At 40.3% G+C, this 27,835-nt stretch overlaps 1 pseudogene; it reads right to left on the bottom strand.

Annotated features, from left to right (window-relative positions):
* LOC148006609 (uncharacterized) overlaps window positions 1–27,835 on the bottom strand; it is a 2,902,548-nt pseudogene that overhangs the window by 235,189 nt on the left and 2,639,524 nt on the right.

Below are 27,835 nucleotides of genomic sequence, written 5' to 3'. Positions count from 1 at the left end.
GACTGAATAGACTTTTTTTTAAATGGTTTCTAGTCTGTGTTCTTTCACTGCCCTTTTATGAGTCAGTTTTTCACAGAATTGGCTGTCACAGTGCAATGGATTCGCAATCTTCGTCACATCGTATGAGATAAGAAAATTGAGATTTTGAAATTTTAAGTGGCTTACTCGTGCTCCAACAGATAACAGTAGCTAAATGAAAATCTGAATGGCCCGAAAAGCAACCTCATCCATAAATATAGCTATGCTTCATTAATCCAGCAGCAGGAACAGGGGTTGTAAGCCATCCAGAATTACTGCAAAGTTCTCAGAATTCTTCCGAGAATGAGCATCACACATTATACCACAACATAAAATACTAAATGAAGAGTGGGTTCCACTGAGATGGTATCATTTACTGGTAATAGAATGTCATGTCACACACTGCATGTCTCTTCCTACTGAAATACTATTGTCAAGATTATCCTGGGCAGTAGTGAGTTCTCACTTTCTCAGTGATGGAAAAGGGGGCTATATTCTAAGGCTGCTTTTCTTCTTTGTTTTGGTCATTTTTTTGGCTACTTTTAACTGTCATTTTTACCCAATCTAGAATCACCTGGGAAGAGAGTCTTACTTAGGAATTGTTTCGATCATGTTGGAGTATAGACAAGTTTTGGTGGTTGTGGTGGTGGTGGTGGTAGATATCTTGAATTTTTTTTTTAATCTCAGCACCCAACGACTATCTTACTCTTGGTACCAATTTTTGTTCTAGTCTTATTTGTCTTACTGTCATTACATATCCTGGCAAGATCAACTTAGGGAACAAGGGATTATGGTGGCTTGAATGAGAATGGCTGCCAAAGGTTCATATGTTTGAATACTTAGTAAGAAGTCCTAGCTCACTATGGGCAGCACCATTCCCTAGGTTGGGCCCTGAACTATATGTACAAGTGAAAAAAGCTACTAAGTAACTATCCGTGCAAATATGCTCTCTTTACTCTTGACTGTGAATATTCGTCAGCCATCTGCCTCAAATTCCTGCAATTCCTATGATTTTCCTGAAATAATGGACTGTTACCTGAAATTGTAAGTCAAATAAACTCTGTGTTTGTCACTATTCTATTGCTATGAGGAGATACCATGACTAAAGCAACTCTTGTAAAAGAAAACATTTAATTGGGGGCTTGCTTACTGTTTTAGAAAATCAGTACACGTTATCATTGCCAGAAGCAAATAAGAAGGTGCTGGGGCAGTAACTGAGGGCTGTACATCCTAATATATCCCAGAATGATACACTGGACTTTGAAACCTCTAAACTCACTCCTTCAATAACATGCCTCCTTCAATAAGGCCATACCTATTCGGAAAGGCCACACCTCCTAATCCTTCTCAAATAATTCAACTCCCTGATGACTGAGTATTCAAACACATAAGCCTATTGGGGTTCATATACAAAAGAATGTAAATGACTAAACTAAATACTACACCAAGGACTGTGGAGAACCAACCCACTCATTGGACATTCTGTGCATGTGATGGCTTGTACTGGGTAGGGTTTTTCCTAAAAGGAAGAAACACACAATGTAAAGCTATAAAATTATAGGATACCACAAACTGTGGCTTTCCTCTTTGTGAAACATTAACAGACTTTAAAAATTCGGTTTTTACAAAAATCACGAGCAACAGAATACTGAGGCAGCCACATGCCCCTCCCTCTATAAGAGGTCTGAAATGGCACTGTTGTTTTTTCCTGATCTTTGAGAAGAAACAATCAGACAATTTCAATTGGGCTCTATTGAAAAGCCCTCACTGGGATCTAGAGGTGAGGTGGTCTATTCAGATATTTTGATGTTCAGAAGCCTACCTCCAAAAAGAAAACCGGACCAACCAACTTAGCCTCAACACAACCCTTTTCTTCTGGTCAACTTTAAATAGTGGGAGGGAAAAATAAAACAATAAAAGCCTAAAGCATAATAAGGTTATGAGGAGGTAAAGAGCTACTCTATTGATAAAAAACTCCACAAAGGTCCACTGAGGTTATCCAAAGCTAGAACTGAAGCATATAGATTCACTGAATCCCAGACAGTTATATAACACAAGTGTCATGTATTTTACACACTTCAGGGCCCCTAAGAATTGCACCCCAAGCACCATCAACTGTGTCCTGTGTATTGAGGACTTACACATTCTGTTTAAGTAGTTTCTGACTACATGTGTTCTCTACTGTGTGGTGATATTTTGGTACTATCCCTCTAGGACCTTGCCCATCCTACAGGCTTGCCTTCTCTTGGGCATGCTTGAGGTTTTAGGCACAGTCAAAACAATAGGCCATTTCTTTCCATTCCCCCTCTGTACTGTTAAGTCAGCAGTCAGCAGAAGATAAAGCAACTTGGATTGGACTAAAGGTACCTTTGCTGAATTATAATTAATTTTGTTAGGCTTTCCGTTTTAAATTTTCATCGCATTTTTATGTGTATGTATGTGTATACGTGTATGGGTACGGAGGTCAGAGGCCAACTTGTGGGTGGTAGCTCCTTCTACCATATGTGATCCAGGTATTGAATTCAGGTCATCAAGCTCTGTGGCAAAAGCCTTTTGCTGAGCCTTCATGCTGGTCCTCAATTTTTATAATAGTTCTTCATGAGGAAAATGGACTTGACAAACAGATCTTATATTCAAGACTATTATTACTGTTGGCGAACTTTCCCATATTGATGTAAAAGGGTAAAAAAAAACCCTCCTAAACATTAATGATTGAACAAGGTGAGCATTCAACTAAGTGGGTGGCTCCTCAGCTAGGCTTTGAGAAATTAGAAATCTACAGAAATAGCCAACCCCAGGAGTTTAATGTAGTCCTTGTTCTGTCTGAGAACAGAATTTCGACTAGATGTTGACCCTTCACATCATTGTGTTGAACATTGAGCATCCTATTTCCCCAGTTCATCCCTCTCCTGTATTTTGCTGAAATCTGTGGCACTGCTCTGTGTAAGGTGATGCCATTATGGAGCAAGGCGAGTCCGGGATAAGGCATACCCTGTCATTGGATGAGAAGGAAGGGTAGGTGGGGAAAAGTCTAGGAAGGAGGGAGGAGAAAGAGAGGTGAGGAAAATCAAGATGGAGACAACAGAGCAGGATGATCCAGGTCCAGGTGGATAGTTTTCCAAAGCATTGTTTAAATTTGGCTTATGAGAAAGGAACAGATCTATAGAGATAACAGTACTTGTTTGGTTCACATGGTATAAAAGAAACCAGTATGTTTACTTCCCTTTGACTCACTCTTTTTGTGAGCTACATCTTAAAAGGACAAAGTTTTGCATTTTGCCATATATTCATAAGTGTATATTCATCCAAATTACTGGCAGTATTTCATTATTTTTGCCTAAGAAGATGTTGTCTGATTCCTGGCAGCTATAGTGACTGGTGTTTCCAGGATGCTGGGATTCGGACTGCAGGCCTCATGATCGTACAGCAAGTTCTTTCAACCTGGGAAGTATCTGTCTAATCACCAGAGTTATAGTTTATAAGAAGGCGAATATAGATTTAAACATGGACACTAAGGGAGGAGAAACACACATGAAAGAAGGACAGGCATGAGAGAAGGGGAGGCAGATGTGGGGAGTTGAGCTGTGTAAAGCAAAGACAGAGTGAGCTGGGGCCAAGAACAGATAATTAGAAAAACTTTTAATTAATTAATTAATTAATTGATTAATTAATTAACTCATTAATGTATTCTGTGTCCATATGTCTATATATGTTAGTGTGTGTATATGGAGACCAGAGGACAAATGAGTGGGGAGGTCGTCCTCCTACACCATGGATTGTAGTGATAGAATTTGGATCCTCATAGGTGATGACAAATTCATTTACCCCTTTTAAAAGTGACAATTTTTATTTGTGTGTGTGTGTGTGTATGACAGGATTTGTATGTGTGAATGTTGTAGAAATGGTTTAATCCTCACACAGGGTTTCTCCCCTGCCTCTGACCACTTAGTTCCTAGATAAAAGACACCCACAAGCTTTATATTTACATTAATCAGTAAAGGAGCTGGGCAGATATGGATCCTCTTGCTGTTATGTCTGTTTCACAGCCAATAATCCCACTATAAAATTAAATTTCCTATGTGTGGGCTTCTCTTAACTCCAATTAGCCAACCTACCTGACCCATGGAGGCTTCCTCCTCCCTTCACATTCTTTTCCCCTCATGGTTCTTCTCTGATGCCAGAAGTCCTGGAATGCTAAACCCTGTCTCTGTGTCTTCCGCCCAGCTGTTGACTTTTGGCATCTTTATTCACTATCAGAAATAATTTGGGGAAAAGATCACATCTCATCACTTGGGTCTACTTGTGGACTCTTGTCTCTGGGACAATCAGGCCTTGGGGGTCTGCAGTTAGCATTACAATGCAAAGCAACAGACCAAACCTCAAAACAAGGAGGTCAGGGGCATCGGTAGGAGTCAGGTTTTAGTGTAGGTCCCAGGTATTGAACTGATTACATCTGGCTTGGCGACGCAAGAACCTTTACCCATTGAGCTATCCAATTGGCTCATATCATATCCAAGAAATCATTGACAAATCCACTGTCAAAATATTTACCTATTTTCTTTTTCTAGACTTCAGTAGTTTTGGTCTTATGTTTAAGTCCATTTTAAAATCTATTATGAATTAATATTTATATATAGTGTAAGCTAATGGTCCATCTTCTTTTGCATGTGATATCCCAGTTTCACTAACTCTCTTCATTTAAAAGACTGTCCCATTGATTTCTTACAGAGAAGCCCCTTTAAATACAGATGTCCCTGGATTGCACTATACCTTAAGGTCCTCAGTTGTAAGTAACTGCCTAAGTAGGAAACTGGTGGCTAAGGTAAGGGAGAAAGGTACTGAGAAGAGAGATAAGTGTGGGCCCAAACCCAGCTTCTCTCTCCTTGTCTAAGAGTGGCCCCAGGTTGCTTTCTCTACATTTGTGGTACATTATGTGTTACTAAAATGGACACAACAGTGAACTCATTGTACATTTGTTTTAGTTAACAAATATTTCTTGTAACTATTAAGTGAGGGTAAGGTAGCACTTTGTATCTGTATATGACCACAGCAATGAGACTGAATAAAGTCACTCAAAGCAGTTGCACTTACTTGTTTTGGTTATTGGTTTGTTTGAGATAGGATCTAACTACATAGCTATCTAGCCTCTGTTGGCTTGAACTCAGAATGCTCTTGCCTTAGCTTCTTCCTGTGTTCTGGGATTACAGGTATGATTTACTGTACCTGGCTTGTTCTTCTTATGTCTCCTCCCCACAACACCGCCATTACCACTCCTAGGTAGCCCAAACCAGCCATAACTGTTCAGCCTCAGTCTTCTGAATGTTGAAATTATGGGGGCGTGGGGGGGAAGGCAAGCTTCCGTTTCTTTCATTAATACTTCATATCTTTAGGAGTTACAAATGCCATTAGCTGTATTTGGGAGCATTTTGTCAGGGTGTGATAAATAAGCTCTTTCTTATTTATTGTATAAGTAATTTTCTTAGTAAATATGTGAAATGCCACTTGTGGAAAACCTGATTGTTCCTAATGAAGATAGTTCCTTTGAAAAATATTAAAATTAAGAATCAAATGTGGTAGTCTATGCCAAGACCCAGTCTGAGTCAGTAGGATAACTTTGAGTTCTAGGCCCTCCTTTGCTATAGAAACCCTATGTCAGAAAATCCAAAAAATAAGCAAAATTAAGTAAAGCTTACCAATGCCCACGTAAGCAGACAAAAGGAAGTTTTAATGGGGTGTGAGAGGTCTCTTAACATGTACATTGAAGTCCAGAATGAGCTGCTACTGCTGTGCCCATCAAAAAGGACACATGCGCTCTCTGCTCCCAAACCCCGTGGGGGAGAGACCTCACCGCCTGATCAGGTGGGCACTCCTGAGGCTGCAGAGCGGAGGAGACCACCAACACTGCCCACCCCTGCCCACATCCCTGGCCCAAGAGGCAACTGTATAAGGCCTCTGGGTTCCCGTAGGGGAGGGCCCAGGAGCGGCAGGATCCCTGCGCCTGAGACACCGTCAGAACCTGAAGGAAACAGACCGGATAAACAGTTCTCTGCACCCAAATCCCGTGGGAGGGAGAGCTAAACCTTCAGAGAGGCGGACACGCCTGGGAAACCAGAAGAGACTGCACTCTGTGCACATCCAGACGCCAGAGGAAAACACCAAACACCATCTGGAACCCTGGTGCACGGAGGCTCCTGGAAAGAGCAGCGCAGATCTTCCCAGTTGCTGCCGCCGCGGAGAGGACTTAGGCAGTACCCCACGAGCAAACTTGAGCCTTGGAACCACAGGTAGGAGCAACTTTTCCCCTGCAAGAAACCTGCCTGGTGAACTCAAGACACAGGCCCACAGGAACAGCTGAAGACCTGTAGAGAGGAAAAACTACACGCCCTAAAGCAGAACACTCTGTCCCCATAACTGGCTGAAAGAAAACAGGAAAACAGGTCTACAGCACTCCTGACACACAGGCTTATAGGACAGTCTAGCCACGGTCAGAAATAGCAGAACAAAGTAACACTAGAGATAATCTGATGGCGAGAGGCAAGCGCAGGAACCCAAGCAACAGAAACCAAGACTACATGGCATCATCGGAGCCCAATTCTCCCACCAAAGCAAACACGGAATATCCAAACACACCAGAAAAGCAAGATCTAGTTTCAAAATCATATTTGATCATGATGCTGGAGGACTTCAAGAAAGACATAAAGAACTCCCTTAGAGAACAAGTAGAAGCCTACAGAGAGGAATCGCAAAAATCCCTGAAAGAATTCCAGGAAAACACAATCAAACAGTTGAAGGAATTAAAAATGGAAATAGAAGCAATCAAGAAAGAACACATGGAAACAACCCTGGACATAGAAAATCAAAAGAAAAGACAAGGAGCTGTAGATACAAGCTTCACCAACAGAATACAAGAGATGGAAGAGAGAATCTCGGGAGCAGAAGATTCCATAGAAATCATTGACTCAACTGTCAAAGATAATGTAAAACAGAAAAAGCTACTGGTCCAAAACATACAGGAAATCCAGGACTCAATGAGAAGATCAAACCTAAGGATAATAGGTATAGAAGAGAGTGAAGACTCCCAGCTCAAAGGACCAGTAAATATCTTCAACAAAATCATAGAAGAAAACTTCCCTAACCTAAAAAAAGAGATACCCAGAGGCATACAAGAAGCCTACAGAACTCCAAATAGATTGGACCAGAAAAGAAACACCTCCCGCCACATAATTGTCAAAACACCAAACGCACAAAATAAAGAAAGAATATTAAAAGCAGTAAGGGAAAAAGGTCAAGTAACATATAAAGGCAGACCTATCAGAATCACACCAGACTTTTCACCAGAAACTATGAAGGCCAGAAGATCCTGGACAGATGTCATACAGACCCTAAGAGAACACAAATGCCAGCCCAGGTTACTGTATCCTGCAAAACTCTCAATTAACATAGATGGTGAAACCAAGATATTCCATGACAAAACCAAATTTGCACAATATCTTTCTACAAATCCAGCACTACAAAGGATAATAAAGGGTAAAGCCCAACATAAGGAGGCAAGCTATACCCTAGAAGAAGCAAGAAACTAATCGTCTTGGCAACAAAACAAAGAGAATGAAAGCACACAAACATAACCTCACATCCAAATATCAATATAACAGGAAGCAATAATCATTATTCCTTAATATCTCTCAACATCAATGGCCTCAACTCCCCAATAAAAAGACATAGATTAACAAACTGGATACGCAATGAGGACCCTGCATTCTGCTGCCTACAGGAAACACACCTCAGAGACAAAGACAGACACTACCTCAGAGTGAAAGGCTGGAAAACAACTTTCCAAGCAAATGGTCAGAAGAAGCAAGCTGGAGTAGCCATTCTAATATCAAATAAAATCAATTTTCAATTAAAAGTCATCAAAAAAGATAAGGAAGGACACTTCATATTCATCAAAGGAAAAATCCACCAAGATGAACTCTCAATCCTCATCTTCGATTGGTTTATATACAAGTGTGCAATTTCTAGGCTTGAAAGTAAAATGATGCTATCTGGTGCTGGATAGAGGAGCCTTATTTTTTATTATGGCAGCTTGCTATTTTTGTAACATGGTGATTTGTTTGAACACAATAAAGTACAGTAGTAACTGATCTCCCCCTCTTCCTGGATGAGTGAGGAGATGATTAAATGTTGATGTCAGCATCCATGAGCATATTCAGATGAGCTTCTGCTTCTGTTGAAAAGGATGCTGTGTTTGATTGTGGTCCGAAGCTTTGAAGCACTACTTGGCATCTCCTTCCTTGGAGGTCTCACTGTTTAAACATAACAGATTTGATAGCTTATTGGTAAGGTGAGGTCCAGCTTGTCTCCACTAGGTCATCTTCATGTGAATCTGGTGGTTATACGGTTTTGTTCTAGGGATATTTCATTTTTTTAATAACGGTTTTAGCTGACATTCATGGAGAGAATGAATCCTTAGAACTGTGCCACTAGTGAAAGGAAATCCTGTCTAGAGTATGTTTCTTTACAAAGCTGTGTCACACCATCCTTTGGGCCCTCTGCTGGAAAAGTAGAATCAAGTCTCAAATAATGCCTTTTAAATTGTATCCTCTAGTATTATAGATGTAGGACAGTACTGTATCATACCTCTGTGGATGTAAAATAGCTTGTACCTGCTTTATGATACGTAGTAGTGACCGTGCTTTATCAGAGCTGTTTTTAATGATGTTGCTCAGAATGTTTTCTTTCCAGATGATGATTGAGAAGCTAATTTAAAAAAAAAATGGTGCCAGGTACCACAAGAGTAACAGAACTGTGCTGTTTTCTCGGGTTTTGTTTTTTTACTGTTTTTTTTTTTTTAATGGAGTATGCTGGATGTCTCTACAGTTTTGTTCAGATGAGTGCAGAACCTGGAAAAGCTGTTGCTGCTGTTGATGCATAACACTTCTATTATTGGTCTTTTTATATAAATATAAATATATATATACAGATATATAATTTGAATTTTTTGAAACTTTACCTGTGCTGTCAACTTTGGAAAAAAGTATCCCCGTTTACTGTGTTGAGTTGGCACTGTACAGAAATTAACAGCCATATTGGTCTAGAAATGTTGAACTTAAGTTTTTTCCATTTGTACAGGGGTAACACACTGTATTAAATATGTAAGGTCTTATATACGTGGGTTTGATTACAAAAACTAATAAAGTATTCTCTAAATTAAAAAAAAAAAAAAAAGGACACATGCTTTAGTAATCCTGTAAGTCAAGAAGCCTATTGTAAACATTCTAAATCCATGCCGCTCTACCATTCCCCTTCCATTGAAGGGAAGCCAGCTGGCTGACTGTTCTGGTATGTTGAATGGAACAGGGCATAGTTATATTTTATAGTCACTGATTGGCTGACATTTAATATTTTTGCCTTAATATTTCTTTACAGTTTTAGCTTACAGAACCTTTCAGTGGTTGAGGCACTTTGGGCAACTTTCATAGAGTCATATGAAAACAAGAAGTAAGAACTGTGTGGTACCATGAAAGACAGTCTGGTTCCTGGTTGAACTAAGGCTAGAAATCCCGGTGACACTGAAGAGACAGTAGGCATTTCGCCTGACTCCTGGGAAACTAGGCAGATCACAAGCCCACAGCCCTCCATCAGTCACAGAAAGGTAATGCCTCAAGTTCCTCCACAGGTAGAGGACATGGCCTGTGGTCTCATAGACTCAAGACATTTCTCCATTTTAATGAGGTACCAAAGGCCTGGAGGCTTAGCCAATAACCTTTCCTTCCTAGATATTTCACCCTTCAAAAGGTACTTAATCGCAAGTCCACCCTAAGAAGTGGAGTATGCTTTTCACCATGCCGATAAATATCGTAAAACCATGGACTGCCTCATTTTATTGGGATTCACCATGGTGAGCCACAGAGAAGGCTTTAGACTACAGAGCCAGCATCTAATCTCCTGCAGAAGGCCTTCCTGCTCTCCCAACCACAGCAACCACCACAACCAAGCCAAACCAAGCACCCCCTCACCAAGCAAAGCCTCTCCTCAAAGGACTAGCTAGAGACCCCCTTCTTTCCCCTTCAGCCTGGGACTAGATCCAGTTCCATGGGCCCCAACTCTATTCTCAACTCTTCTGTGGCATTCAGGGGCACCTGGATGCCTAAGAGCATAAGAACCCGAAAGCCCCTGCCTTGTTGCAGGCCCAAGGAACCTTCCCAATACCTCAGGCAGCTCCAGTGGTCCTGTGCCTCAGACTGCATTTCATCATCCCCAGAGCAGTGTACCTTGACTTCCCATACAACCACTGGTCGATGGGGTAAGTGCAGTCATCTCCCACATCCCGCCTATTGCAGCCTTGCCCTGTGGCAGAGTGGACATGGGACCCACACAAAACTACACTGAGGAATTTTACACTATTTTTAGCTGACTAGTTTAAATCAGTCTCATCTGTTCAAAACTCTTTACTTTTAAACCTTGAGGAGACTCTATTCAGAACTTAAATTTAAAACTTAAATAAGAAAAAGACTGCTAAAGACAGGATTAAACAATGGAACCCTCCTTGCTTGACAAATTTACATTCAGTTCTCTTTACTCTGGTCACATCACTACCTAATATTCACATATGGCCCCACATGGGGATTTTCTGATCACTAGTCAGTCACATTTCTTGTTAATAGGTGAAGAGATCTGAGGCTCACTGCTCTTGAATATACTCTGTATAATACCTAAGGTGGCAGTCCTTTGACTAAGATCTGAGCTGAGGTCTTTCATCAGTAAATCCTTTCCATTGTGTCTCTCTGTAGCGGTTGGATGGTGCCTTTAAGTAACTTTATGTTTTGTATCGTTTTAAAGGGATTCTAAGTCTGTTCCAATATGATTTTTGCTCTGCACTGGCAGGATAGAATCCTGTGATAAATCACTAAAGTGTTTTGAGGACATTCCCCAAATGATGGGCATAATGTGTTGTAGATTTATGAGTTCATGTCTAATTTACTTTTAAGCTTAAGTTTTTGACATCATCATTGATAGTTTCTCTTTTAATGCTGCAGAATATAGAGAAGTTGTGGGCTGATTTATTTTGTGCATTGTATTTTAGACACTGTTTCTCACTGATGCTCACCTGAGATGAGCAAACACCATACAATTAGCTTTGGAAACCCAATCACCTCAAACAAGGTGATTTTTACCTACAAGTCTAGCTTTATAATTGATGACTTGTCAATACAGAACCATTGCTTCCTAATGAGTCAGCATAGTAAAGAGGACACATTGTAATTGCAAAAGTTGCTTGGAACAGGAAGAAAAACCTCATTTTTTGAACTATGCCTCATCATGTTATTTGTATCCTAATCCATTGCCCTCTTCCCTTTAGACAAAGTCTTATTTAAATAAACAGACAAGTCTTGTGGAGTGGGGAACCTCTCTATAGATAAGACCACAGAGACATCGATAAACTATTTCCTTTCTGGTGATCGTTATGGATTAGCAGAAATTTATGCTTTTATACCATGACACCTCATAGAGTATAATCCTATAAATGATTTGTAGTAATTTTCCACATACTACATGGTTTTTTTTACTATCAATGAGGTTCTAATGCTGGAGTTTTTTCCTATACTACTTTTAGGAGAGAATTTGTGATATATATGTTCAGAGTTTGAGTCTGAATTTTCAAAATTTTTTCTATTAAAGTGTTTTATTTTATTTTAATAATATGCATGTGTATGTAGTACCTGCTTGGTGGTGATGGTGGGTATGCACACATGTGAATGAAGGTGCTGGCATCCAGAGAGTGTGTCTGAGCTTTTGGAGCTGAGTCAGGTGGTTGTGAGCTGCTAGATGTTTTTGCTTTGGCCAAACTCTGATCCTCTGCAGGAGTATTATATTCTCTTCTCTACTGAAGCATCTCTTCAGTCCTGGAAAAAACCTTTTTGTTCATTTTCCTTGTTTGTTTTTTGTTTTTGTTTTTTTTTTCTTGGAAACAGGTTCTCACTATGTGTTAGTTTTCTGTCTAATCTCCACTCCCACAGTTACTTGGTAATGAAAGAACAAAAGGAAGAACCCCAAATTGGGACTCTCGCTCCAGTGTCGGGATGGCGGCATGCCCCAGGAAGGTCGAGAAGCCATTCATGGTGTAATAACAAGAGGCATCTTTTATTAACGAGATCTCAGGCCGACACCAAGGTCTCGGGCCGACATGCCACGCATCTCACGCAGGAGACAGAGGGCCGATGAACCACGAACCTCTAAAGGTGGGGGTTTATATAGGGAAAGCCATGGAATTTCGCGAGGTTACACAGGATTGGCTAATTCAAATGGTGTAGTTACTTTTGGCACGGAGTTACATCAGCAAAGCATACGTGCAACCTAGCTGCTCAGCAATGTGGGTAGGGATGATCCATCACACTCAGCAGGGGGATGACTCACATCTAGGGAGTGAAGGAAGGGGAGGGGGTGGCTCCAAATGATTATGACTAACTTTTTGAAATTTAACTCTTCAATAACAGCCAGTTATGCCTGGCACTATAAAAGGGGATGCTTGTCCCCTCCTCATTCTCTTACTCTCTTCCTTTCTTGCTTCTTGTTCTCGCCCTGCTTCCCCTCTTCCCCTTTGTCCCTTCTCTCCCCATTCTCCTTCCCCCGTCCCTCCTCATGCTCATGGCCTGTCTTTACTCCTCTCCTCTTCTACTCTTCTCTCATTAAACATTTCCACACGGAACCTTGTTGTCCCATTGTGGTTTGTCTGGACGCGAAATGAGATTTCTACCCCAACATTATGTAGTCCTGGCTGGACTGAAACACTCTTTGCTACCCAATCACATGTACAGTTAATGGCAATTTAATATATTTTCATGATAATATTTGAGTATGTGAAACAAGATTCTTGTTGGTTTCAGTGAAATATGAACGTGTACATATGAATATGCTCTCCATGTTTATGTCAGCTCAATCTAGGCTATAGTCATCATAAAGGAGGGAACCTCGATTGAGAAAATGCTTCCCCATAAGATCAGGTTGTAATCAAGCTTATAGGGTGTTATTTCAGTGATTTATACAGGAGGGCCCAGGCTCTTGTGGGTGTGGCCAACCCTGGCCTGGTGGTCCTGGGCTGTATAAGAAAGCAAGCTGAGGAAGCCAGTAAGCAGCACCACTGGTTGACCACTGTACCAGTTGCTGCTTCTAGGTTGCTACCATGTTTGGGTTCCTATTCCAAGTTCCTTCAGTGATGGATTACCAAGTGTAAGTGTAAGGCAAATACACTCTTTCCTCTGCAACTTGCTTCAGTGTTTCATCACAGTGATAATAACCCTAACTAGGGCAATGAGTATCAATGCAAGTGTCGAGAAATGTATCACTTGCCTTGTATTTGGTCTTTTAGTAGAAGTTGTCGGGGGTTTAATTTCCAGAAAACTTGATTTGTTTACTTCTAGTTTGTTCTTATTTCTTTTTTTTAAATTAATTTATTTATCTTTTTTTTCAAATTTTTTTTTTATTAACTTGAGTATTTCTTATATACATTTCGAGTGTTATTCCCTTTCCCGATTTCCGGGCAAACATCCCCCTCCCCCCTCCCCTTCCTTATGGGTGTTCCCCTCCCAACCCTCCCCCCATTGCCGCCCTCCCCCCATAGACTAGTTCACTGGGGGTTCACTCTTAGCAGGACCCAGGGCTTCCCCTTCCACTGGTGCTCTTACTAGGATATTCGTTGCTACCTATGGGGTCAGAGTCCAGGGTCAGTCCATGTATAGTCTTTAGGTAGTGGCTTAGTCTCTGGAAGCTCTGATTGCTTGGCATTGTTGTACTTTTGGGGTCTCAAGCCCCTTCAAGCTCTTCCAGTTCTTTCTCTGATTCCTTCAATAGGGGACCTATTCTCAGTTCAGTGGTTTGCTGCTGGCATTCGCCTCTGTATTTGCTGTATTCTGGCTGTGTCTCTCAGGAGCGATCTACATCCAGCTCCTGTCGGTCTGCACTTCTTTGCTTCATCCATCTTGTCTAATTGGGTGGCTGTATATGTATGGGCCACATGTGGGGCAGGCTCTGAATGGGTGTTCCTTCAGTCTCTGTTTTAATCTTTGCCTCTCCCTTCCCTGCCAAGGGTATTCTTTTTCCTCATTTAAAGAAGGAGTGAAGCATTCACATTTTGATCATCCGTCTTGAGTTTCGTTTGTTCTAGGGATCTAGGGTAATTCAAGCATTTGGGCTAATAGCCACTTATCAATGAGTGCATACCATGTATGTCTTTCTGTGATTGGGTTAGCTCACTCAGGATGATATTTTCCAGTTCCAACCATTTGCCTACGAATTTCATAAACTTGTTGTTTTTGATAGCTGAGTAATATTCCATTGTGTAGATGTACCACATTTTCTGTATCCATTCCTCTGTTGAAGGGCATCTGGGTTCTTTCCAGCTTCTGGCTATTATAAATGAGGCTGCGATGAACATAGTGGAGCACGTGTCTCTTTTATATGTTGAGGCATCTTTTGGGTATATGCCCAAGAGAGGTATAGCTGGATCCTCAGGCAGTTCAATGTCCAATTTTCTGAGGAACCTCCAGACTGATTTCCAGAATGGTTTTACCAGTCTGCAATCCCACCAACAATGGAGGAGTGTTCCTCTTTCTCCACATCCTCGCCAGCATCTGCTGTCACCTGAGTTTTTGATCTTAGCCAATCGCACTGGTGTGAGGTGAAATCTCAGGGTTGTTTTGATTTGCATTTCCCTTATGACTAAAGATGTTGAACATTTCTTTAGGTGTTTCTCAGCCATTCGGCATTCCTCAGCTGTGAATTCTTTGTTTAGCTCTGAACCCCATTTTTTAATAGGGTTATTTGTTTCCCTGCGGTCTAACTTCTCGAGTTCTTTGTATATTTTGGATATAAGGCCTCTATCTGTTGTAGGATTGGTAAAGATCTTTTCCCAATCCGTTGGTTGCCGTTTTGTCCTAAACACAGTGTCCTTTGCCTTACAGAAGCTTTGCAGTTTTATGAGATCCCATTTGTCGATTCTTGATCTTAAGAGCATAAGCCATTGGTGTTTTGTTCAGGAAATTTTTTCCAGTGCCCATGTGTTCCAGATGCTTCCCTAGTTTTTCTTCTATTAGTTTGAGTGTGTCTGGTTTGATGTGGAGGTCCTTGATCCACTTGGACTTAAGCTTTGTACAGGGTGATAAGCATGGATCGATCTGCATTCTTCTACATGTTGCCCTCCAGTTGAACCAGCACCATTTGCTGAAAATGCTATCTTTTTTCCATTGGATGGTTTTGGCTCCTTTGTCAAAAATCAAGTGACCATAGGTGTGTGGGTTCATTTCTGGGTCTTCAATTCTATTCCATTGGTCTATCTGTCTGTCTCTGTACCAATACCATGCAGTTTTTATCACTATTGCTCTGTAATACTGCTTGAGTTCAGGGATAGTGATTCCCCCTGAAGTCCTTTTATTGTTGAGGATAGCTTTAGCTATCCTAGGTTTTTTGTTATTCCAGATGAATTTGCAAATTGTTCTGTCTAACTCTTTGAAGAATTGGATTGGTATTTTGATGGGGATTGCATTGAATCTGTAGATTGCTTTTGGTAAAATGGCCATTTTTACTATATTAATCCTGCCAATCCATGAGCATGGGAGATCTTTCCATCTTCTGAGGTCTTCTTCAATTTCTTTCCTCAGTGTCTTGAAGTTCTTATTGTACAGATCTTTTACTTGCTTGGTTAAAGTCACACCGAGGTACTTTATATTATTTGGGTCTATTATGAAGGGTGTCGTTTCCCTAATTTCTTTCTCGGCTTGTTTCTCTTTTGTATAGAGGAAGGCAACTGATTTATTTGAGTTAATTTTATACCCAGCCACTTTGCTGAAGTTGTTTATCAGCTTTAGTAGTTCTCTGGTGGAACTTTTGGGATCACTTAAATATACTATCATGTCATCTGCAAATAGTGATATTTTGACCTCTTCTTTTCCGATCTCTATCCCTTTGATCTCCTTTTGTTGTCTGATTGCTCTGGCTAGAACTTCAAGAACTATATTGAATAAGTAGGGAGAGAGTGGGCAGCCTTGTCTAGTCCCTGATTTTAGTGGGATTGCTTCAAGTTTCTCTCCATTTAGTTTAATGTTAGCAACTGGTTTGCTGTATATGGCTTTTACTATGTTTAGGTATGGGCCTTGAATTCCTATTCTTTCCAGGACTTTTATCATGAAGGGGTGTTGAATTTTGTCAAATGCTTTCTCAGCATCTAATGAAATGATCATGTGGTTCTGTTCTTTCAGTTTGTTTATATAATGGATCACGTTGATGGTTTTCCGTATATTAAACCATCCCTGCATGCCTGGGATGAAGCCTACTTGATCATGGTGGATGATTGTTTTGATGTGCTCTTGAATTCGGTTTGCCAGAATTTTATTGAGTATTTTTGCGTCGATATTCATAAGGGAAATTGGTCTGAAGTTCTCTTTCTTTGTTGAGTCTTTGTGTGGTTTAGGTATAAGAGTAATTGTGGCTTCGTAGAAGGAATTCGGTAGGGCTCCATCTGTTTCAATTTTGTGGAATAGTTTGGATAATATTGGTATGAGGTCTTCTATGAAGGTTTGATAGAATTCTGCACTAAACCCGTCTGGACCTGGGCTCTTTTTGGTTGGGAGACCTTTAATGACTGCTTCTATTTCCTTAGGAGTTATGGGGTTGTTTAACTGGTTTATCTGTTCCTGATTTAACTTCGATACCTGGTATCTGTCTAGGAAATTGTCCATTTCCTGAAGATTTTCAAATTTTGTTGAATATAGGTTTTTATAGTAAGATCTGATGATTTTTTGAATTTCCTCCGAATCTGTAGTTATGTCTCCCTTTTCATTTCTGATTTTGTTAATTTGGACACACTCTCAGTGTCCTCTCGTTAGTCTGGCTAAGGGTTTATCTATCTTGTTGATTTTCTCAAAGAACCAACTTTTGGTTCTGTTGATTCTTTCTATGGTCCTTTTTGTTTCTACTTGGTTGATTTCAGCTCTGAGTTTGATTATTTCCTGCCTTCTACTCCTCCTGGGTGTATTTGCTTCTTTTTGCTCTAGAGCTTTTAGGTGTGCTGTCAAGCTGCTGACATATGCTCTTTCCTGTTTCTTTCTGCAGGCACTCAGCGCTATGAGTTTTCCTCTTAGCACAGCTTTCATTGTGTCCCATAAGTTTGAGTATGTTGTATCTTCATTTTCATTAAATTCTAAAAAGTTTTTAATTTCTTTCTTTATTTCTTCCTTGACCAGGTTATCATTGAGTAGAGCATTGTTCTATTTCCACGCATATGTGGGCATTCTTCCCTTATTGTTATTGAAGACCAGTTTTAGGCCGTGGTGGTCCGATAGCACGCATGGGATTATTTCTATCTTTCTGTACCTGTTGAGGCCCGTTTTTTGACCAATTATATGGTCAATTTTGGAGAAAGTACCATGAGGAGCTGAGAAGAAGGTATATCCTTTTGCTTTAGGATAGAATGTTCTATAAATATCCGTTAAGTCCATTTGGCTCATGACTTCTCTTAGTCTGTCTACATCACTGTTTAATTTCTGTTTCCATGATCTGTCCATTGATGAGAGTGGGGTGTTGAAATCTCCCACTATTATTGTGTGAGGTGCAATGTGTGTTTTGAGCTTTAGTAAGGTTTCTTTTACGTATGTAGGTGCCCTTGTATTTGGGGCATAGATATTTAGGATTGAGAGTTCATCTTGGTTGATTTTTCCTTTGATGAATATGAAGTGTCCTTCCTTATCTTTTTTGATGACTTTTAGTTGGAAATTGATTTTATTTGATATTAGAATGGCTACTCCAGCTTGCTTCTTCTGACCATTTGCTTGGAAAGTTGTTTTCCAGCCTTTCACTCTGAGGTAGTGTCTGTCTTTGTCTCTGAGGTGTGTTTCCTGTAGGCAGCAGAATGCAGGGTCCTCATTGCGTATCCAGTTTGTTAATCTATGTCTTTTTATTGGGGAGTTGAGGCCATTGATATTGAGAGATATTAAGGAATAGTGATTATTGCTTCCCGTTATATTCATATTTGGATGTGAGGTTATGTTTGTGTGCTTTCATTCTCTTTGTTTTGTTGCCAAGACGATTAGTTTCTTGCTTCTTCTAGGGTATAGCTTGCCTCCTTATGTTGGGCTTTACCATTTATTATCCTTTGTAGTGCTGGATTTGTAGAAAGATATTGTGTAAATTTGGTTTTGTCATGGAATATCTTGGTTTCTCCATCGATGTTAATTGAGAGTTTTGCTGGATACAGTAACCTGGGCTGGCATTTGTGTTCTCTTAGGGTCTGTATGACATCAGTCCAGGATCTTCTGGCCTTCATAGTTTCTGGTGAGAAGTCTGGTGTGATTCTGATAGGTCTCCCTTTATATGTTACTTGACCTTTTTCCCTTACTGCTTTTAATATTCTTTCTTTATTTTGTGCGTTTGGTGTTTTGACAATTATGTGACGGGAGGTGTTTCTTTTCTGGTCCAATCTATTTGGAGTTCTGTAGGCTTCTTGTATGCCTCTGGGTATCTCTTTTTTTACGTTAGGGAAGTTTTCTTCTATGATTTTGTTGAAGATATTTACTGGTCCTTTGAGCTGGGAGTCTTCACTCTCTTCTATACCTATTATCCTTAGGTTTGATCTTCTCATTGAGTCCTGGATTTCCTGTATGTTTTGGACCAGTAGCTTTTTCCGCTTTACATTATCTTTGACAGTTGAGTCAATGATTTCTATGGAATCTTCTGCTCCTGAGATTCTCTCTTCCATCTCTTGTATTCTGTTGGTGAAGCTTGTATCTACAGCTCCTTGTCTCTTCTTTTGGTTTTCTATATCCAGGGTTGTTTCCATGTGTTCTTTCTTGATTGCTTCTATTTCCATTTTTAATTCCTTCAACTGTTTGATTGTGTTTTCCTGGAATTCTTTCAGGGATTTTTGTGATTCCTCTCTGTAGGCTTTTACTTGTTTATTAATGTTTTCCTGCGCTTCCCTAAGTGTGTTCATGTCTTTCTTGAAGTCCTCCAGCATCATGATCAAATATGATTTTGAAACTAGATCTTGCTTTTCTGGTGTGTTTGGATATTCCATGTTTGTTTTGGTGGGAGAATTGGGCTCCGATGATGGCATGTAGTCTTGGTTTCTGTTGCTTGGGTTCCTGCGCTTGCCTCTCGCCATCAGATTATCTCTAGTGTTACTTTGTTCTGCTATTTCTGACAGTGGCTAGACTGTCCTATAAGCCTGTGTGTCAGGAGTGCTGTAGACCTGTTTTCCTCTCTTTCAGTCAGTTATGGGGACAGAGTGTTCTGCTTTCGGGAGTGTAGTTTTTCCTCTCTACAGGTCTTCAGCTGTTCCTGTGGGCCTGTGTCTTGAGTTCACCAGGCAGCTTTCTTGCAGCAGAAAATTTGGTCTTACCTGTGGTCCCGAGGCTCAGGTTCGCTCGTGGGGTGCTGCCCAGGGGCTCTCTGCAGCGGCAGCAACCAGGAAGACCTGTGCCGCCCCTTCCGGGAGCTTCAGTGCACCAGGGTTCCAGATGGTCTTTGGCTTTTTCCTCTGGCGTCCGAGATGTGTGTGCAGGGAGCAGTCTCTTCTTGTTTCCCAGGCTTGTCTGCCTCTCTGAAGGTTTAGCTTTCCCTCCCACGGGATTTGGGTGCAGAGAACTGTTTATCCGGTCTGTTTCCTTCAGGGTCCGGTGGTGTCTCTGGCAGGGGTCCTGCCGCTCCTGGGCCCTCCCCCACGGGAGCCCAGAGGCCTTATACAGTTTCCTCTTGGGCCAGGGATGTGGGCAGGGGTGAGCAGTGTTGGTGGTCTCTTCTGCTCTGCAGCCTCAGGAGTGCCCACCTGACCAGGCGGTTGGGTCTCTCTCTCACCGGGTCTGGGAGCAGAGAGCTGCTGCGGGCCGGGATCCGCGGGTGTGGGACTTCCCTAATTTATTTATCTTATGTATGTGAGTATACTGTCACTCTCTTCAGACACACCAGAAGAGGGCATCAGATCTCATTACAGATCTAATCTGAGCTACCATGTGGTTGCTGGGAATTGAACTCAGGACTCTGAAAGAGCAGTCAGGGCTCTTACCCACTGAGACTTCTCTCCAGCCTCAGTTTTTATTGGTAATATAGAGATCAGTATATTTGGAAGATTCAACTCCAGTTCTCATTCGTTTCGTGTGGTGTTTGTTAAAATTATGGCTGCTCTTCAGCCCCTCCTCTGGAGTTGACAGATTATTCTCAGAGAGGAAAGAATCCCATTGGGGAGAAGTAGCAGGTATTTGTAAATTTTGTTCTCTTCAGATATTTATTTCACTAATTTCCACTACTTAGTAAGTGACTTTGCCTTGGGACAATTTTTTATAGAAAACACAGTTTTCTATAAAACTGTGAGCAGTTTCTTGTGGGGCTTTCTTGGTTTTGCGTTTTTCCTTAATTATTGACACCAAACCCACAGCCTCTTCAATGACAGGCGAGTGCTGCACCCCTGATGCATACCCATATCTTTCTCAGTGTCAGACTTGATACCCTCCTTGTTACACCATCAATAATGATTTTCTCACTGGCTTTTCACACCAGAAATTTTAGTGAGCATACCGTGCTCTTAAATGAATAATCAAATGAATTGTTATTATTTTTTATTTCTCATTTATTTTTCTTTTATTTGTTCATTTTTTTTTATAAGAACTGAGAGTAGGGTTCTGTAGTTGAGGCTGGTCCTGAGTTCATTATATAGATAGGGCTGGCCTTGAACTTCTCATTCTCCTCATTGTACCTCCCAGACACTGCAATTAAAGGTGTAATACACCATACCTGGCTTTAAGTTTGAAGATATATTCTATTATTTGTAGAGAAATGGCAAGAGGACACTGTTCCCAGCTTGCCAGCTTGCAGGCAACCTAGGGTGTTTGTCATTCTAAGCAAACTGAGACCAAGGAAGCAGACTTTCTCAAGCAGAGAATCCTGGTGCTCTGCTAAGTAAGCTGCAAACCTGAGGAAGAGACCTTCCTGTTGCTTTTCCCATGAGAAAGTAACTTTGTTTATAGTTTAATAGACATCTTGATGGGAAGCATGGTGGTGAGCAGAAGCAGAGAGAGCAGACTGGATAAACAACATTCTTTACCTCTCAAAGCTTCCCTCCTGGGACATGCTTCTTCCAGCAAGGCCATACCTGTTATTCCCTTCCAAACAGCACCACCAGCTAGGTGTCTAAATATCAGAGTCTGTGAGGACATTCTCATGCATATGACTACATGTTGTTACATTTAATGACTGCCACATACACATTTGCAGAATGTTCAAATCATTTGCTGTTAAAAGTACGTGTATAGATTCAGAGTTTCTTTGAACCAGTCATTATGCAATAGGAATTTCTTTGGCTCTTAAGGGATGAAGACTAGCAAATAAGCCTCTTAAGGAGAATTTGTGAGATACATCTGGCAATTCTGTGCTTTTAATGGAACACACCATGGAACACCCTGGTACCCGTCTAGAGCAAATTTAAGAGCAAAGTCCAGGGACTAAGCCACTACCTAAAGACTATACATGGACTGACCCTGGACTCTGACCCCATAGGTAGCAATGAATATCCTAGTAAGAGCACCAGTGGAAGGGGAAGCCCTGGGTCCTGCTAAGCCTGAATCCCCAGTGAACTAGACTATGGGGGGAGGGCGGCAATGGGGGGAGGGTTGGGAGGGGAACACCCATCAGGAAGGGGAGGGGGGAGGGGGATGTTTGCCCGGAAACAGGGAAAGGGAATAACACTTGAAATGTATATAAGAAATACTCAAGTTAATAAAAAAAAAAAGCAAAGTCCACAGAATTAGTAATTTATTCTCAGGGCTTTTTACATAGGCCCCTAAAACATTTAAATTGTCTTTCTCACTCTAGGGACTTAGCTGAAAACGTCCGTGTGTCTTTAGCCATTTTTCATGTATAGAATATGTTGTTAATACAAATGTCAGAAAGAGAAACCAAATCAAAAGGCATTTCAAAAACTAGGAATCATGTGTGTGGAAAAAATATGTTTTAAGATTAAAGATTCTTACAAATCTTACCAAAGCTAATTTGACTTTGATACTGAAGGCTTCATATAATAGTCTTTGATATAATCTTAGAGAAGTACAGAAAGCAATGTAAATATTGCATTAATTTATGAAAGTTAATGCAGTGGTGACCTAACTTGTACCTGGAAAATTTAACTTTGTGCCTCTTTTGATCCAACAATGACTTATCTAGTTAGTCCCTAGGCTGGAAGCTTGAGACATGCCAGGATCTGGTAATCTTGGTGTTGTACAGTTAAGTGTTGCATTAAGAATGCCAGTGTTTTCTGTCCTCAGACCTTGTCTTCCCTTCTCTGCCCTCATGGCTCTGCTCTTGTCTGCCTGCTTCTACCCACTCTCCAGGCCCTCACCACCCCCCAATCCTTCTTACCCCTGATCTCTTGCATGTAATCATTTCTCAAGAGCACATCTTGGCATGGGTCTGCAGTAAGTAATACTCCCTAAATATATTTTGTTTCAACCTCATGTATTAAATTTGTTATCACACTAACAAGTCCCTTATGTAGATCTTTTAATGAAGTTCTTGGGGGTGCATTTTGCTTAGTAGACGTATTATATTATGTGTGTTTTCTTGAGTTGTTTGTATGACACAGTTTAAGACTCATTTTAGGTCAGATGATGAAGGAAATATTTTAATAGATTGTTTAACTAATTAATGGTAACGAGTAAGTTACAGTTGGATTTATTGATGTTTTATGCAAAGAGGATATTAAGTGTTATTCAGGAGCGCATAGATTCCCCATTGACCCCTCTTACAAGTAGAAAGTTGGAAAGTGTTTAAATATGAGACTAAAAGTGTAGGGAGGATGTTCTCTGGACAGACTGCACTGATAAAGCAACCTGAAAATAACACATTTTGATAAGGTTTACTGGGGATTATACTTTTGTCTTTTGTTAATTGGACATTTGAGTTTTCAAATTTCCCATTTCCCTTGATAAAATATCAATGAAGAGTACGTTATGGTATAAAACTCACTAATTTTTTTTCTCTCCATACAGAATCTCTGCCTACCATGAGGAGGTGTTGTTGGAGGACAGAATCTGAAAATCATGGCTGGGAAAAAGGCTGTGTTTTAATGAATAAAGATATTTACATATCCAGATAATTTTTGTTCACTTAAGTTTACAATATGGCTTCAGGTAGAATATATTTTCACTGCTCAAAAATTCTAACCTTTAATGTTAATTTTACTCTCAAAAATTTTGTTCAGAGGAAGTAGATATTCTTGCACAAAACAATTTAATATATTTTTGTTTATCTCAGCATTGCTAGTAATACTGAGAATTGGGAAAAACATATAAGTATCTAGTACAAAGTGTTATTAGTTAATCATCTGTAGGTAGCAAAACATTTTCTTTTTATGTTTCTAATTTTTGAAAAATACAAAGAATATAAAAAAATTTACTAATCAGTAAAAGTAAGTTGTTTGCAGTTTGGACAAAGTATATCACTAGTTGTCACCTATAGCTTCACTTTAAAGGCAAACTAATCTTTACTATATTAATCTTGCCAATCCATGAACTTGGGAGATCTTTCCATCTTCTGAGATCTTCTTCAATTTCTTTCTTCAGAAGCTTGAAGTTCTTATCATACAGGTCTTTCTCTTGCTTGATTAAAGTCACACTGAGGTATTTTATATTATTTGGGACTATTATGAAGTGTGTCATTTCCCTAATTTCTTTCTCTGCTTGTTTCTCTTTTGTGTAGAGGAAGGCCACTGATTTGTTTGAGTTAATTTTATACCCAGCCACTTTGCTGAAGGTGTTTATAAGGTTTAGTAGTTCTCTGGTGGAGCATTTGGGATCACTTAAGTATACAATCATATTGTCTGCAAATCATGATATTTTGACTTCTTCCTTTCCAATCTGTATCCCTTTGATCTCCTTTTGTTTTCTGATTGCTCTGGCTAGAACTTCAAGAACTATACTGAATAAGAGAGTGGGCATCCTTGTCCTCGATTTTAGTGGGATTGCTTCAAGTTGCTCTCCATTTAGTTTAATGCTTGCTACTGGTTTGCTGTATATGGCTTTTACTATCTTTAGGTATGGGTCTTGAATACCTGTTCTTTCCAGGAACTTTATCATGAAGGGGTGTTGTATTTTGTCAAAGTCTTTCTCAGCCTCTAATGAAATGATCATGTGGTTTTTATCTTTCAGTTTGTTTATACAGTGGATTACGTCGATGGTTTTCCGTGTGTTAAACCATCCCTGAATCGCTGTAATGAAGCCTACTTTATCATGATGGATGATTGTTTTGATATGCTCCTGGATTCGGGTTTGCAAGAATTTTATTGAGTATTTTTTGTTGATATTCATAAGGGAAATTGGTCTGAAGTTCTCTTTTTTTGTTGGGTCATTGTATGGTTTTGTTATAAGTGTAATTGTGGCTTCAGAAAAGGAATTCTGTAGTGCTCTACCTGTTTCAATTTCATGGAATAGTTTGGATAGTATTGGTATGAGGTCTTCTATGAAGGTCTGATAGAATTCTGCACTGAACCAATCTGGACCTGGGCTCTTTTCTGTTGGGAGACTTTTAATGACTGCTTCAGATTCAATGCAATCCCCAACAAAATTCCAAGACAATTCTTCATAGAGTTAGACAGAACAATTTGCAAACTCGTCTGGAATAACAAAAAAGCCCAGGGTAGCTAAAACTATCCTCAACAATAAAAAGACTTCCAGGGAAATCATTATCCCTGAACTCAAGCAGTATTAGAGAGCAATAGTGATAAAAAACTGTATGGTATTGGTATAGAGACAGACAGATAGACCAGTGGAATAGAATTGAAGACCCAGAAATGAACCCACACACCTATGCTCACATGAGTTTTGACAATGGAGCCAAGGAAAAAAGATAGCATTTTCAGCAAATGATGCTGGTTCAAAGGGAGGTAATCATGTAGAAGAATGTAGATCTATCCATTCTTATCACCCTGTACAAAGCTTAAGTCCAAGTGGATCAAGGACCTCCACATCAAACCAGATACACTCAAACTTACAGAAGAAGAAGTGGGGAAAAGCTTCGAACATGTGGGCACTTGAGAAAATTTCCTGAACAAAACACCAATAGCTTATGCTCTAAGATCAAGAATTGACAAATGGGATCTCATAAATCTTCAAACCTTCTGTAAGGTGAAGGACACAGTTGTAAGGGCAAAAGAGCAACCAACAGATTGGGAAAAGATCTTTACTAATTCTATGACCTAGAGAGGGCTTATATCCAAAATATACAAAGAACTGATGAAATTAGACTGCAGGGAGACAAATAACAGTATTAAAAAATAGGGCTCAGAGCTAAACAAAGAATCCACAGCTGAGAATGCTGAATGGCTGAGAAACACCTAAAGAAATGTTCAACATCTTTAGTCATAAGGGAAATGCAAATCAAAACAACCCTGAGATTCCACCTCACACCAGTGACTGGCTAAGATCAAAAACTCAGGTGACAGCAGATGTTGGTGAGGATGTGGAGAAGGAGGAACACTCCTCCATTGTTGGTGGGATTACAGACAGATACAACCATTCTGGAAATCATTCTGGAGGTTCCTCAGAAAATTGGACATTGAACTACCTTAGGACCCAGCTATACCTGTCTTGGGCAGATACCCTAACACATAACAAAGATACGTGCTCCACTCTGTTTAACGCAACCTCATTTATAGTAGCCAGAAGCTGGAATGAACCCAGATGCCCTTCAACAGAAAATGGATACAAAAAAATGTGGTACATCTACACAATGGAATACTACTGAGCTATGAAAAACAATGACTTTATGAAATTCATAGGCAAATGGATGGAAATGGAAAATATCATCCTGAGTGAGGTAAGCCAATCACAGAAAAACACATATTGATAACTGGATATTAACCCAAATGTTCGAATTACCCTAGATGCACAGAATACATGAATCCCAAGTAGTATGACCAAAATACGAATGCTTCACTCCTTCTTAAAAGGGGAACAAGATAACCCTTGGGAGGGAATAGGGAGGCAAAGTTTAGAATAGAGACTGAACGAACACCCATTCAGGGCCTGCCCCACATGTGGACCATACATATACAGCCACCAAATTAGATAAGATGGATGAGGCAAAGAAGTGCAGGCCGACAGGAAACGGATGTAGATCTCTGCTGAGAGACACACCCAGAATACAGCAAATACATAGGTGAATGCCAGCAGCAAACCACTGAACTGAGAATGGGACCCCCATCGAAAGAATCTTAGAAAAGACTTAAAAAGCTTGAAGGGGCTTGAGATCCCATATGAACAACAATGCCAACCAACCAGAACTTCCTGGGACTAAGTCAGTACCCAAAGAGTATACATGGACTGACCCTGTGCTCCAACTGCATAGGTAGCAATGAATAGTCTAGTAAGAGCACCAGTGGAAGGGGAAGCCCTTGGTCCTGCTAAGGCTGAATCCCCAGTGAATGTGATTGTTGGGGGGAGGGTCGTAATTGGGGAGGATGGGGAGGGGAACACCTATATAAAAGGTGAGTGGAAGGGGTTAGGGGGATTTTCTCCTGGAAACTGGGAAAGGGAATAACAATTGAAATGTAAATAAGAAATACTCAAGTTAATAAAGATGGAGAAAAAGAAGCAAACTAATCAAAACAGTATAAAAAACATGAAATTGTATTTGTAAGTGTGTTGGGATTTTAAAGTTATTTTTGTGACAGGGAGCTGTACCTGCTGTTTATTGGAATGTCTTTTCTTTGTTGTAGGATGAGCACCTGGCTGTCTTGTTCCAGAAGCTGGAGGAACCGTTTCTTCTGTTAAGCAGGAGGATGGAACACTGCAATATTTAGAGGAATTGCTATCTTTATTAATGGTTAGAGATGTTGAGTGCTTTTTACTGGTTTTGTGTCCAATTTTATCATGAACTTTTGAAGATTAAGAAAAAATTGTTTTAATCTTCAATTACTTATAGTCTGACTTATTTGCTTTCCTGTTGCTATAATGAAATACCATGACCAAGCCAGTTTATGGAAGAGGTTATTTTGGTTGGGCTTCCATGAGACCATCATGGCAGGGCGCTGAGAAATCACATGTTAAACCCCAAATATGAAGCAGAGAGAGTGAACAGGAATTGGGGCTAGTCAATATATAATAGCCTCAGAGCTAGTCCCTAGCAAGGTATACCCTGTAAAGTCACCACCAGGGTTCAGACATTTGATCCTATGAGAGATAGTCTCATTCAAACCACCACATTTCCCTCCCAGGCTCCAAAGGCCATTGTTAAAATACTAAGTATATTTAATCCTACTTCAGAAGTCCCCATGGTCTCCAACAGTCTCGATAAAACCCTGTGAATTTGAAAACTGAATTCATTTCAACATCCAATGGAAAAGATATATATTACTATTTCCTAAAAGGAGGAATCGGGGCATAGTCAGAAAACGCTGGACCAAGCAAGACTGATAAGGCAGCATGTAAACATCAAGTCCCCTAGGTCAGACTTCCCACCTCTGGGTCATGGCCCATTTACAGGGGCTCCCTAAGTCCATCTGTAAACATATATTTACATTATGATTCATGACAGTAGCAAAATTACTGTTGTGAAGTAGCAACAAAGATAATTTTATGGTTGGGGTTCACCACAACACAAGGAATTGTATTGAAGCGTCACAGCATTAGGAAGGTTGAGAACCAGGGCTCTAGCTTAATATCTGATATCAGAGGCTTAGACGGCGCCATCCCTCCATCTTTCTGCCTGTAAAATATATCTCTTCCAGGCTGGTTCTATCCCATGTAAGCAACTCTCCCTGGCAGAAATCACAGCTTTGGCGCTT

Source organism: Rattus norvegicus, chromosome 2, assembly GCF_021556685.1.
Source record: "Rattus norvegicus strain SHRSP/BbbUtx chromosome 2, alternate assembly SHRSP_T2T, whole genome shotgun sequence".
Taxonomy (NCBI): domain Eukaryota; kingdom Metazoa; phylum Chordata; class Mammalia; order Rodentia; family Muridae; genus Rattus; species Rattus norvegicus.
Note: the sequence above shows the minus strand (reverse complement) of the source record. Positions and strands in the feature narration are given on the sequence as shown.